Genomic DNA, 15177 nt, shown 5'->3' with positions numbered 1-15177 from the left:
TAAAAATCTTTTTGAACCTCAGCTTTATTATTTTAAAAATAGAAATAAGAACATCCACCTCTTAGGGATGAAGTCAAGATCAATAAAAATAATGTAAGTGAAAGGCCTTGATTATTTGGTGCTGTGCCTCGCACATTCTCAGAATTCATAAATGCCTGTTGAATGGAATTGGAAAGGTGAGTAATAAGTGCTTAAAAATATGAGTTCAGTACCTCAAGACCTCAGTTTTTTCTTCTGTATGTTTGTTTTTAGAAGAAAATTCTAGAGACAATATGGATAATAGCTACATGATTGATGAAGATGAAGAAGCCCTATGAAGGACATCATCAACATTTCCAGCTAAAAGCATGAAGAGACAAGTTCAGGATTCGCATAAAGATGAATAAATCATGTGTGATAAAGGCTATGCCTTCCTGTTTCTTCCAAAATTGAATTCATGCTGCATCATGAAAATCTTCATAGTGTCTATCTATATAACAATATATCATTTTTATAAAAATATATTTGAGGCTCTGAAAGACACACACAAGATTTTTTTTGAAATTGTTAACTGTCTGAGCAAGGTAACTCAAGTCAAGCTTTATGCACCTGGTAAAATAGTAACAATATGTCTGGGAGAATCAAATTCCAGTTTTAAATTGAGTATTTTTGCATTTCTAGCAATAAATCACATTATCTTAATTGTTTTATTTTTACTGTTGGTTATTTTGTGTTTCTCAAACATATATTGATTTATGCAAACTTTCAAAGGCAGCACTTTTATCAAAGAATATTACTTAAGCCAAAAACATTTTAACCTTAAGAATAAATACCTCAAAATAAGAATAAAAATAAAGGTAATTAATTAGTTTGGTTTTTGCTCTGGGCTTTTTAAATTATTAGGCAAAATTAGATCTTAAGTAGATGTTTTGGAACTTGCTTAATTACTAGTCATAATATTAATTTTGGTTGTAATTTACTTGAAGGAAATATTCTTAATTTATTATATGTGACAGTTAATAAGTAAAAGTGACTGTTGGATATAAAAATAATTATAAACACTGTACCTTGGTTTAAGAAAATAAAGTAAATCGTAGAAAGAATGTAAAATGAAGACTGTTTAAAAGTCCCTCTCATGCTTATGTTGATGAAGATAATAGCAACATTAATGACTGCCATTCATTAACAGGCACTTTATTACATACACTATGCATATCTAATATCCAGAATAATCTAATGATCCAATCAATAGCATGTTGTTATCTTTATTTTGCAGAAAAGAAAACTGAGGCTTAAAGAAATTAAGTAAATTTCTCAAAATGACTAGGATGGTGAGAGCTGGAATTCTAAACCAGTTCTGCAGTCTTCAAAGTCCATATAGATACAAATTATGGCTTTGAATATAATCATTTATGTGAGGAATTGTGAAAGAGAAGAAAAATATTTAATGTAGATGGCTTCCAAAGAATCAAAAGTTGCCTTTTGCCTTATGAATCCAAAATAATGTATATACAACATTAAAGATAAAAGTCAAACATATAAAGATAATATTTGTAGTTAGACATTTCTGTTTCCACTGCTGCTGATTAAAACTCACTGTAGTAGTTCTCACTGTATTGAACTGCTGTATTTTGGGTGTTTCCAGAGGCCACAGTACTTATCAATCAAGTTTATTTTATGCAATTGAATATTTCTCAAACTCTATTATAAGCTTTTGCTTTTTTGCTCTCTCTGGAATTTATGAACTCAATTTGGATGTTTAGACAGTTGATTTTTTGGAGACTAAAAAGAGAAATTGAGTGAAATGAGCAGGGTTAGAATCTTGTACAGCTACTATAGCACGGATAATTAAAAATATACTGCAAATTTCTTATAGTTTTTTAGACAATTAGTCTAGTGATAGAGAAATTTTTCCCTGGTAGGTAGAATATTATATGGAAACAATTTATGTTCTCACTAACACTTCAGTAAAAGTAGAAATTTTGAAAGTTCAAACTGACAGCTTTGTCATTTCTGGTCTGATCTATTACTTATTCATTTAGCCAAACATTTTTTGAATGCTTGCTGTGGCATTCCAGACACTGTATTGATACAACAGTGAGGAAAGATGGCCTTCACAGAGCTCATAGCCTAGTGAAGTAGATAGCTATTAATCAAATTATCTAACCAATAAATGTAAAATTACAAATACTGTAAGTGTTGCAAAGGCAAGGTATATATGGTCACTTGAATGCATTTACTGAGAAAACATATTTAGATTGTGAAAGTCTTCCCTAAGAAAAGTCATCTGGGTTGAAAGTTGGAAGGGTCACTAAGCAAGGTGGCAGAAGGGTGATAGTTGCAAAGATTTCTTGGAAGAACAAACAACATGTGAAAAACGCCTTTGTTAATGGTAGGTTTTTATGGGTTAAATTATATCCCCTTAAAAAAGATATATTGAAATCCTAATTTCCAATATCAGAGAATGTGACTTTATTTGGACATAGAGTCTTTATACAGGTAATGAAGTTAAAATGAAGTCATCAGGGTGAGCCCTAATTCAATGACTGAAACAAAGGAGAAATGTGGAAACAGAAATATATGGAGAAGGCCATGCGAAGATGGAGGACTGGGTGATATATTACAGATGAAGGAATGCCAAGGACTGCCAGCAGTTCCCCAGAGACTAGGAAGAGGAAAGGAAGGCTTTCCCGACAGCCTTCAGAGGGAGCATGACCCTTACCAACACTTTAATTTCAGACTTCTAGCTTCCAGAACTGTGAGACAATAGATTTCTGTTGTTCTAAGTCACTCGGTTTATGATATTTTGCTATAGCAGCCCCAGGAAATCAATATGATGAGTCAGGGTGAGAGAAGCATTATACACTTGAGTAATTAAAGGCTACTGTAATTGGAACACAGAAAGTGAAGGGGGAAAGTGGTTTGAGACAAAGTTGTAATGCAGGTTATAGATTATTGTCTTATGGAAAGTAATTGAAGTGATTCAATCAGGGAAGGAGAATAATTCGATTTTAGTCTGGGGAATGGACTGAATGACAGAAATAATGGGAGCAGGGAAATGAGTTACTTGACTGTTGTTTTGCTTTGGGTGAGAGATGGTTGATAATTGAAATAGAGTGTTGCTACTGGAGATTGAATTATGGTAATAATCTGAGGAAAGTAAAAAAAAAAAAAAAGTTGAAATGTTGCAGAAAGGGAGACCCAGTTGGCCAAAGAAGTAGGTAGAATTGCCAGACACTACTGAAGACCAATTTGAAATTGGTGATTAGGAATCCATTGTGGCATTAATATTTCCTACTCTATGGCTCTCTCTTAATAATAAGTTGCTCAACAGTGGGCATGAAGAAAATAGCTGCTTAAACTCATCCAGATAAACATCCTCTGGACCTTGAGAAGAAATGATCGAATCTCACATATGAACTCACTCAAATGTCAGTACTTTATTCTTCCTTTAAAGAAACATACCTTTGATGTGGTCACATTAGCTTTTCCTAGGTGTTTTTCTAAGCTTCTCACTACTATTTTTTCCCTCACCAAACAGATTCTCAAATATGTTAGAGTCTGCTGCATATAATTATTTCATGAATAACAGCTAAGGCTGGATTCTTACTGTACCAACTAGAGCATCACCTAAAAAAGTTTAAAAGTAAATTTTATTATCTTTTACAGAGAACTGAAATTCTCAGAGGCATCCATTGGAAGATCATATTTTTAATGACATTTTAAAAAATCAGTTTTCCTTTCCACTTTAATGCTAGACCACTTTGCTTTACCACTTAGTATTTTCTGATATAGTTGAGGGAGTCTTTTCTTTTTACTTTGATGTCTTTTGCACAATACTATTGTTCACATAACTTTACTTACCCTCAGTAAGTGAGCCCTTTCTATTTTATAATTGTTCTTGGTATCTGGTATAATTCTCTTCTGATAACATTTTTATTAAGCTCTCTTTCTGGATCTTTACTTGTTTCTACACATTTCAAAATGAAGAGTGCAGTCTTCAGATGTTTCCTTAATTATAATAACCATGCAAAGAATATTTGTCTGAAATGATATGGATTTTACTCTTTTTCAGTTTGATTCTGGCCACAGCAGACAATGTTTTAGTCTGTAAATGACAAATATAAAATGCTGTCTGGCTATTATCTGTGCAAAATAAAGATTAATAGCAACAGCTGCTAATGACCCATAAAACTTCAACTTCTGGCCTATAGTACTAGGGCATTTTTTTTTTTTTTTAAATTTGACAAATCACTAGAAATACAACCTTTCTTGAAACTGCAATTTTTAGACAAATTTTATTGTGTACTTTTTCATAACTGTTTTAAATGAATGTAAGAATGAATCAATTAACTATTGTCTTAGTGAATTTTGAAGTGATTAGCATTTATGAAAATAAACCTATATACAAACATTCACATGAATGCATACATATAATAGGAATTTCAAAATATTATCCAGCCCAAAAAAATCATTTACTCAAATTTTTTGATATATTATATAAATAAAATTTATACGCTGGCATTTGAGGAAAGCTACATTTCAAGAATAAAGCATCAGAATAGTGAAAGTATGTGACTTTCATTGTTCATGCTTTCAGTTTAAATTTAACAGTTAGGTTTATCCATTTATTTATTTATTTATTAAATATCAAGTTTTTATTTTCATTTATTTGTTAAATGCCAACTATTTTTCAGGATTGTGTGACATACTTTGGCTATATTGATAAACAAAATAGATGGTCTTCCTAATCTTGTGGAGTCAAAGTCTAATGTAGAATAAACATGTTATTAAAATAGTGAGAAAATATGTAAGACATCACTACTTAAATGTCGCTTGGGACAACATTGTCTCTTGAATATTAGGTTAGACTTTCCTTGGAGCTTTACTGTAATGGCCTGTGTGAGCTCAGCACACTCCCCATGATTTCTAACAATTGCTACCTGACTTATTTTGTGCCTTCTGCTTTCATTCTTGAATCTGTATAAAATACATTCATCTCACCCAGTGTGAACCTTGATGCAGAATTGTACTGTCACTCAATTTTTACAAGAAAGCCAATTATAGAAAGCATTTCAGATTTCAAAAATTTTATTGGATTACAAGTTTGGTGGTGGGGGGAGAATACACCATCATTTTCATCCTGATGGTTCCAAACTTTCTTCTTTTTGTTATGTTAATCTTATATTCTATCATTTTTCTAAAACCCTACATGCACCAAGAGTGACCCTGTCACTTACAACACTTGAAAAGTTTAGCTCAGTTCCTCCTCCCCTCATTAGGCTAGTTTGTCTAGCCCAATACTTTGGAAATTTTCCTGAATAAAATTGTTTCCATTGTGTTCACTGTGATGTTATAAAAAGACAGACTAGTAATTATGAAGCATAAAAGAATTTGACCTAATCTGGGGTATAAGTAGAAATGATGGGAAAGACATTGGGTGTAACCTCCCAGAATTAATTAGAATGAAAGTGGGATTAGAAGAGAAAGTGGAACGGCAAGTCATGAGGTTGGAGAAAGCATGAAGTATTTGAAGAACTAAAGAAGGCCAGTTTCTCTACAGCACCAAGGAGAGGAAAAAGCAGAAGTATCAAGTGAGCTAGAGATGCAGGTATTAAGCATGACTTCGCCAATATAATATATTTAATATAAATTTATATTTTCTTTTTTTAACAATAAAAGCAATAATTGCTAACATGTTGAATGTTTACTATAAACCAGACACTAATCTAAGACCTTTGTATAGAAATCAATCTTCAAATGCTAATTTATAGTAACTATAAAGTGATTTATATAAAAAAAATTCTACTTTATTGGTGAACATTACATGAAACAATTTCTCCTCAAAATTTTAGACACAGATTTAAGTGTTTTTCTATATTGGCAATATAAAACACTGCTAAAGAGTATTTCTGCTACTTCTACTATCTCTGATGATAAATAAATTAAAAATCAGAACATATTAGATTATTTCATTCATGAGATATTTTAAAGTTGTAAATCATTTTTTTTTTGAAGTCCAATTTACTACCTGTGTCATGTCTATATTGTCTAAGGAAGTCAATGGTAAGATGTGTTATATAACCTTGTATCATTTGAAAAGCACTCCTTTCACAAAGTCACTGTTATGTTATCAGTCATACATTAAACACTTAATTTTGTTAAGATAGTAATTCCCTAAGAAAATATTTTTGAACTCTTGGCAGATTATCTTGGTGGAAGCAATGCCTTTATCAAAATATATTTAAAGTTCACATTCCCTTATAAGTATTTCAAGTATTCAATAGAGATAAATGACTATATATAAAAGTGTGTAGTATACATAACTATACATGATATTCTATTTGTATATAAGGTAATATGTATACAAAACCCTTTTTCAGGGCAATAAAAAAGTTTTATTTCATTTTATAAGGGGAAGAGATTTTAGATGAAGAGAGAACTCAAGAGGTTGCCTGAAGTGGATGTAGAGAGAATATCAATTAAAGAAACCCTCAGGTAGGATCAATAATCATGTTACATAATAATAAATGGGCAAAGGAACTGAACATTTTAAACAGAAGAGTCTCAGGACATTTGCTAGGTTTAGTCAAATATATGGAGTGCTATAATATAAAATAGATACGAGAGCAATTTCACGTCACTATAGAGGGTAGAGCTCAGTTTCTGGAGAAAGATGAGTCACAACTCTCCAGGGGTACGTGGATTTACATGGATTTTCTTCAGTGGCGTTAAAACTTTTTTTTTTTTGGCTCTGTTGTTGAAGGTACTCAGGAATAGAATGAGTGACAATTTATTGGGTAAATTAAAAAACTATAAACTTCCAAATGAATTGTTGAAATAGATGAAAGTAGGCTCCTTTACATCTTCGAGATTCCAAATTTAATCAGAGGGAGGTTGTCTGAAAGCTAATTATAATCAGAATTATGATAGGAAACAGATTGCTGGGGACAAGCTATTGTGTTGAGAAAATTGTATACGTTTGAAGTAACTGTTATAACTTTGTGTAATTTGCAGAGTACTATAAATGTGACTCATATATAAAATAGTATGGGACCAAAATTCCCTTCCATCTATTAACTTCCCCTTATAGTTATTTGGCTTCCCTTTTTATATGCCTTTTATACATGTGATTAAATAAAGCTACATATTATAACTGGCACTACAAATCAATAGTTTTGTCAGACATTTTTCTTAACCAATGAGTTTTATGAGAGTGAGTGGAAACAATTTTATATCTGCTCTTCTACAGTATGAATGGCTTCGGAAGAAACATGAATATTACTAATACGTATATAAACTAATACTACTTTGAGTGTGCTCATTGTAAATATTATTCATACATACATATGAACTATTCTGAGCCTCATTTCCTTTGCACAGTCATAATCTTATCAGCCCAATTTCTGACGTCAGCAAACACGTTCTTTCCTTCCCTTCCAACTATCAGTGCCTGGACTATTGAAACACCATCATAGTGGGTTTCTCTGCTGCTGCTCTTTTCCAGCTTTCTTCCCAATGTCTTCGAAGTTCTCTTTCTAACATATTTCACTGTTTCTTCACTTCCAACAGGATTAACTGCAATTCTGCACACCCTTTACTACAGTGGCACTAAATATCTTACCCTCTCCTCAAACTTACCCTATTGTATCAGTCAGAGCTCCAGGAGAAACAAGGTACACTCGAAGGAGAAAACTGAAGAGAGTTTAATAAATAAGGTCATTTACAAGCCCCATTTTACAAATGACTAAAGGAAACCAACTTGAGATGAGTGTTCCTAGGATTAGCAACAGCAGAGCCAGTGTCCCCTGTTCCATGCCTGGGGGACAAAAGGATCCTATGATTAAAAATGAGGAGGTGAAGCCTTAGGACAGAAGCTCTTGACAAGAGATATGATTACAGTGGGGCTTCGCAAATTTGCAGCAATTCTGAAAGGAAAATGTGGTAGATATGTCTTAAAGTTATTCTCCCCTCTGCCTCCCGTCGCCTCCAGGTGTCTCCCATTAGGCAAAGCCAAGAAGAGGCCAGACAGCAAGGAACCCTATCCACGCAGTTAGTCCATAGAAGTCAGCTCGGTGGGGAGGGGACAGAAAAAAAGAGCGGAATAGTTAGACAGCAGATCTGAACTGAAAGGTGAAAATGACCCAGCTCAAACATCCTTTCACAATTTCGTGGTTTTCACATGCTGGTTTCCTTGCCGAAATGATTTTTCTCTTGCTCATACCTTACTCTAAAGTTCAGCAACTGGGCTCTACAACTGAGTTCCACTCAGATTGCAGAATGTTCACTGTGGATTTTTTCCCTTCTCTCCATCCAGTTAGTTTTTACCTCCTTAGAGCTCCAGCACATTATGCCCTTACTTTGATTTTTAGCTCACTGGAGATGGTGATTTTACTCTTCTCTGTGTTCTGTGGCACCTAAAAAGTATCTGTAGTAGTCAACATGATTGTTGAATAGTGACTGCAAATGGTTGTTGAATGTTTGTACAGACGGCAAGTGAATCATTGCTTATAAATGAGAATTTCAACACATATACAATTTTTTTGAAAGAATAGTTTTCTTAACTTTGCAAAATGGAAATTACAAACAAAACAGAGTATTATTATGGGGTTAAACTGACATTAAATAACACAATGTATACAAAGAGATAATGTCAGGCAAGTAGATAATCTAAATTATCCTAAACTATGTTAAATAACATGAAATTAACACTTATGACAAAAAAACAGACAACAGATGTAGTAGTACATTTGAGACAAAAACAAACAAAAAATAACTTATAAGTGGTTCTTAGGTATTTGTAATTGGCATGGAAAGAGAGTTAAAATATGCCAAAATTCTGATCTAAGGATTTAAAAAGCTTCTTTTGATATTGCTTCTAGCTTTTCAACAGAAATATATTTCATCAGGGAACTAGACTATAGGTCATTTCTCTTCTAAATCTCTCCTTTTAAAACAATTTCCCGTATGAAAGTAATGAGTGATGAGATTTATGCAGCTTAAATTAGGGCAATTTGTTCTCAGTAATTCAGTGATCAAATAAAAATATTTAATGTTACAGTTGAAAACTTTGTAAGTTCTTTGGTTACACTAGGAATTAATTGCTTTCAATTTTATCTAATGTGGATCTACATCATATCAAACTTTTTTCTGAAGTAAGTAGTGGCATGTCGAAATTCCATTATATTATCCTTAAACTCATAGAGATGGTGCCCATCAAGCTGAGGATGTCCAAACCTTTGGGTATTTAAGTTGTGATGGTGTAGATGCTTATTTAACTGTGCTAACGGATGAAAATAGGTAATAGATAACCTCTAAACTTGAAAAATAAAGATGGAAAATAGACGCTATTTTTACATCTAATTTAAAATTTTAAATTATATTTTCATGATATCTTAATAAGGAAATTTGAGCACAAATTATTCAATGATAGAAAATGATAGAAAAGCAACTTGTACTGAGTGCCAAATATATGCATCATTATCCTAGGTGCTATGAATATATTAGTAAACAAAATAGATAGTAGTAAATGGAATGAAGAAAAATAAAACAGAATAAGTAGATAGAAAATGACATGAAGCCACTCTTTTAGACAGTAATCAGTTCATACATGAGATACGCTGAGAAATGAAAAGGTAACTTCATTTCTTTGTAAGAGTAGCTTCTGTCTTTTTACAACAAACCTACAAATGTAAGATAATTTTATAATTTTTTGATTACTTTTTAATCTTCACCCGAGGATATGTTATTGATTTTTATATATTTTTGTTTTTCATTCACTTATTTATTTATAACTTAAAGAGAGAGGGGTATGGGGAGGGAGGGAGACAGAGAGAGAGAGAGAAAGGGAGGAGAGAGAAACATCGATCGGTTGCCTCCAGTACATGCTCTGACCAGGATTGAACCCATAACCTACATATGTGCCCTGACCGGGAATCAAATCCACCACCTTCTGGTACATGGGACAACACTCCAACCAACTGAGCCACGATGGCCAGGGTGGTAACTTTACTTTAATAGTCTTTCTTCTTTGTTCTCATGGGCCTTCCAACCCAGGAGAGCAGACAGAAAAACAATAAACATTACAAATCAGCTAATTATTTAGTATTTTAGAAGGTGATACATGTGGTAAAGAAAAAATAAAGCAGTTTAAAACAGAGTACTCAGGGTCTAGAAATAGTTCAGGGAATGAGTAATGGCCATGGAGGTCAGTGCTTCAGACAGAGCGTAGGATCCGGGGCAGAACAGGCCGGGCACGTGGATGAAACGGAGGGGCCAGGGCTGGTGGAGCAAGGAGGTCAGAGAGCGGCAAGTGACCAGTTGCTATAGATTCTTACAGACCATGTAAGGACTTTGATTTCTACCCCACAGAACTGCACAGCCGTTGGGAGATTTGTAGGGGGTATAGGATCTGACTCATTATTAATAGGATCACTCTGGTTGCTGCACTGAGAACAAACAAAGGAGGAACAAGAGTAGGAGGACAACCAGTTAGGTGAGAAATGATGTTGATCTGGACCAGGGAAACAGCAGGAGACAGTTTTTTTTTTTTTAATTCTCACCCGAGGATATTTTTTCTGCTGTTTTTAAGAGAGAGTGGAAGGGAGGGAGGGAGGGAGAGAGACACATCGATCGGTTACCTCCCGACTGTGGTCAGGGATCACCTTGCAACTGGGGCACCTGCCCTTGGCTGGAATCGAACCCGGGACCCTTCAGCCTGGGGGCTGTCGCTCTAACCACTGAGCCAAACCAGCTAGGGCAGCAGTAGACATATTAAAAAGTGATTAGCTTTTAGATATATTTTGAAAGTAGATGTGATTAGATTTGCTGATGGATTGGGTATGGAGTATGAAAAAAGAGATGAGTCAAGAATATTTCCAAGAATTTTCACCTGAGGCTCAGATTTTGACCCCAGAACACTGCAGGAGGAATAAATTTTAGAGGAATGTCAGGAACTCAATTTGGGACATGTAAAGTTTGAGATGCCTCAAAGATTTCCAAAGGATGAAGTCATGTAGGTGGTTGGATTTAGGACTCTGGAATACAGCTGAGGGAGTCAAGCTACAGACATTAATTACAGTGTCACTAGAGTATGGGCCATGTCTATTTTATTTATTCCAGTGTGCTTAAAAGGGTTTCAATAAATATTTGTTGAGTGAGTGACTACAAATATAGTGAGTCGTATGCTGGTAAATGTTTGAACCACAAGCACTCTGAGGAAAAAACACACACCAGAAAACAAAACAAAACTCCTAATTCTTAGTGTTTCCACATTTCTGTGGTGTAAATAATCCTACAATGATTTCAAGCTACCGAAGTAACATGACTGGCTGTAACGTTGGAAATAAATGTGCACACTTGATTCCATCTAGCCAGTAAAAATTAGGTCCAAAACACAATTGAATCTATTATTGTTTAGTAATATAATCATATACATATTTTTCTTACAGGTGTACATAAAAGATAATTTTCAATAATCTTAATACGTGGGCGGATGTGAAATAAAAAAAAACACCTCATAGATGATAATACAAGTTCAAAATAAGAGACTTAAGTGAATATTTAAACACTTATGTCACATACCAAACTAAATAAGAGAAACACTGAGCTCTTTATCCCTGTACTATTAGGCAGACTTCTAAATCACTCCACATATATGAAATATCTTTATATAATTTCTGGGGGAAAATTTCACAGCTTATAACATAATTTACTATAATGTTAATGTACTCTCTTATCACAATTGTCTTCATGATTTCTAATTCAGCCTCCAAATGTGTTTAAAATGTCACTACAGCCCGGCCGGGCGTGGCTCAGCGGTTGAGCGTCGACCTAGGATCCAGGAGATGGAGGTTTGATCCCCAGTCAGGGCACATGCCCGGGTTGTGGGCTCGATCCCCAATGACTCTCTCATCATTGGTGTTTCTATCTCTCTCTCCCTCTGCTGCCCTCTCTCTGAAATCAATAAAGATATATATTAAAAAAAAAAAATTTAAATGTCACTACATAACATCTACTACAAAAGTATCTTTATAAATTTTTATCAGGTTTTTCTCTTATGGAGTCCAACCTGTTTGGCATGTACTTCAGAGTCATTATATAAGTGCTTATAAAAGTATTTATTTTATAAAAGTACTTTAAAAACTATTTATTTAACTAATTAATATTTTAAAAACTTTGTTGTGGTAAAACAAATATAAGATTTACCATTTTAACTATTTTTAAGTGTAAAGTTTAGTGGTATAAAGTATTCACATTGCGCAATCATCACCACCATCCATCTTCAGAACTTTAATTAATTTAAAAAATGTGCATTTTGTTGTAATCATAAAAAGAAAAATATAAGAGAAAATAAAATTACCCAAAGTCTCGTCATTCAGAGCAAATCAAATCTACATCAGCCTTATCGCACGTATAGAATTCTGTCTGACTGTTAAATCCGCGGGCCAGAAATTCCTCGTGTGTTAGAGAGCCTGCCGAGTCTAGAATGGCATTCAGACCCTGACTGTGTCTAATGAAGTGGTGAGGCTGCACACCCCAGCTGTCCGTTTTGCAGCATTTATTTAATGTACCAGGGAGCCAGCTTCAATAAAAATGCTTTATGTTTATGCTCAGAGCGATGAGGCACAGTGAGGAAGAGGTATGGACAGGTCATCATCCTGGGCACATGGTTCAGAGCTGAGCCCCAGCACTAGTCATTAAGAAATTGCTAATGGAGCAAAAGTAAGGGACAGGGTAATTTTTTCAAGCTCTATTTGGAACACATTAGACATCATAAATATTTCAGGCAGAGGACAAAGTTTGTAACTTACACGTTTTGTAGATTTGGATGCAATGTGCCCTAAACAACTATCTGGAGAAGGGCATGGCTTCTTCCTCCCAAGAAATTGTCATGGTCTGTACCGAAGTGTTGACATTGCTCTTTCCCTCCCTCCCTCCCTCCCTCCCTCCCTCCCTCCCTCCCTCCCTCCCTCCCTCCCTCCCTCCCTCCCTCCCTCCCTCCCTCCCAGACCTCCCTAGGGACTCTTTGAAGTAATTGGGAGAATACCAAGAAATTGTTTATAAGTAAAGGTTATGGACTAAAAAAAATTGGGTATTCATATGAATGTTACCACATTTATATGCATGTGCCTGGAAACTTGAAGAATTGACATATTCAAATATGTGATTTTTTTCCAATTTTGAACAAGAACTACAAATTGTAGAAAATGCCAGTGAGTCATAATAAATTTCCTAAAAGTAACCTTTTCTAAAATATGGTTTTAGTTACTATTTTGCAAAGAATGCAAAGATAAAGTAATTGATCTTAAGCTAAACTCATCCAGTTCATCATCTGGGCTAAAAAATGAGTCAAGTCTTACACTCACTGCATGGGCAATGGTTTTTCTCTAAAGTAGGAAGAAATGAGGAGATTGGCTCAGGGCAATAGAATTAAAGACTGATAAAGTAGTTTAAAAAATTGACAAAAGTGTTTACATCCATAATATTTACAACAATGTGGTAACATTTTCCACAGTACACTTAAGTCATTTTATTCATTTATATTTATCTCTTTTATCATGTAAATTGTTATGTCTTTATAATCTAGAAGAAAACCAATTAAATATGAGAAAAAATTGGAGCTCTTTATTAAAAAATGAAAGATGAAGCCATGAATTTGGATGAGATAACTTTGAGATTCAGATTTCATGATTTTTATGACTGTATTTTTTTTTAAATATCTTTATCGATTCAGAGAGGAAGGGAGAGGGAGAGACAGAAACATCAATGATGAGAGAGTCATTGGTCGGCTGCCTCCTGCACGCCCCCGACTGGGGATGGAGCCCGCAACCCGGGCATGTGCCCTGACCGGGAATGGAAGCTGGATCTCCTGGATCCTAGGTGGACGCTCAATCGCTGAGCCAGACCTGGCCAGGCATGACTGTATTTTTAAATTGCCCATAATAAATTTCAAAAGAAATAGATTCTATGAATACTTTGCATAACAGTTAGCTTTATGAAAATGAATTTTCCTAAAGAAATTAAAAAATAAAGAGTAGTATATCAAATCAATTTTTATCTATTTGGCTAGAAAACATAACTTAGTTTATTTAGATTAAATATTTCTTTTAATAATTATTCATGTCAGGTGTGTTTTTATGTTTGAAGAATGTAAATTATTTTTTGTTATCTTTGTGAAAAATAGCGAATGTCATCTTCAAAATTCTGTAATTAAATATTCCAATCAATACTGAACCATGTGCCCAGAAGTTGTCCTTTCCTCTATGTTAATAAGTCTTCCTAGAGTCTCTAACTTAAACTCAAAAATGTGCTTAGAAAATGTAAGAAAATATTTTCTATTTTCTAATATCCCCATATACTGAATGGGACATGTGATAATTGAATAAAAATGACAGTATTTTTATTATGTTACCTGTTCTATTAATAATTTTCTAACATCTACATTCTCAAGATAGGTAATCTATATGTAAAATGTATTATATATACATATAAGGGACAAAGCATAAACAAGTCTTAAATTCTAATTTAATTGAAGGAAAACTTTGTCTAATTAAACCCTGCAGTCATCACAACTTCTTAGGAGCCATAATAGTATAGAAGTTTAGGAGAGCATGGGCCTGGGAGTAGACTGTGGGGATTTGAATCCTGGCTCTACTGCATGATCCTAGCATCTTTTAGATGTTATATTTAAATGTTACATTTCAAAATGGCAAATTCAGGGAAGATGGTGGAAAGAAAAAGTGATTCTGTATTGGCAAATAATTCCACTATGTGTGTGTGTGTGGGGGGGGAGGGGGGATGGCAAAGTAGCCTTCCAGGCAAGAAGAACTGTGCAGAACTGAAAGATGGTTCGTTGGCCAATAAAGATACAGTTTTGCAGGAATTTCCAGCAAAGCAGAAGGTAAGGTGTTTCAGGATAAGACCAGAACCTGTGACCTCACATTCAAATCTTTAGGAGTTACTAATATTGTATGTATTTTAAAAAGTGGAAGTGAAAAGTCAGCAATGCTCCCAATGCAGAATGAAGTGCCAAAAACTTCAAGGAAAACTCAATGTCTTTTTCTCAACAAAAGGTGTAACCACTGCCTTGAGGTTCTCCACTTGTAAAATACAGGTGTTCATGAGGGAAATATCTACAATCCTTCTCAGGTCTAAAATTTCTAAGGTCATAAGCACTTCTCAAGCATTTTGCTGCAG

At 34.3% G+C, this 15177-nt stretch overlaps 1 protein-coding gene across 1 annotated transcript in view; it reads right to left on the bottom strand.

The window, feature by feature from the left end:
• TACR3 (tachykinin receptor 3) overlaps nucleotides 1-15177 on the bottom strand; it is a 41738-nt gene that overhangs the window by 22885 nt on the left and 3676 nt on the right. The gene's annotated exons all lie outside the window — the stretch shown is intronic.

Source organism: Miniopterus natalensis, chromosome 1, assembly GCF_054644295.1.
Source record: "Miniopterus natalensis isolate mMinNat1 chromosome 1, mMinNat1.hap1, whole genome shotgun sequence".
NCBI classification, from domain to species: Eukaryota; Metazoa; Chordata; class Mammalia; order Chiroptera; family Miniopteridae; genus Miniopterus; species Miniopterus natalensis.
This window is presented reverse-complemented; position numbering and strand designations above follow the sequence as displayed.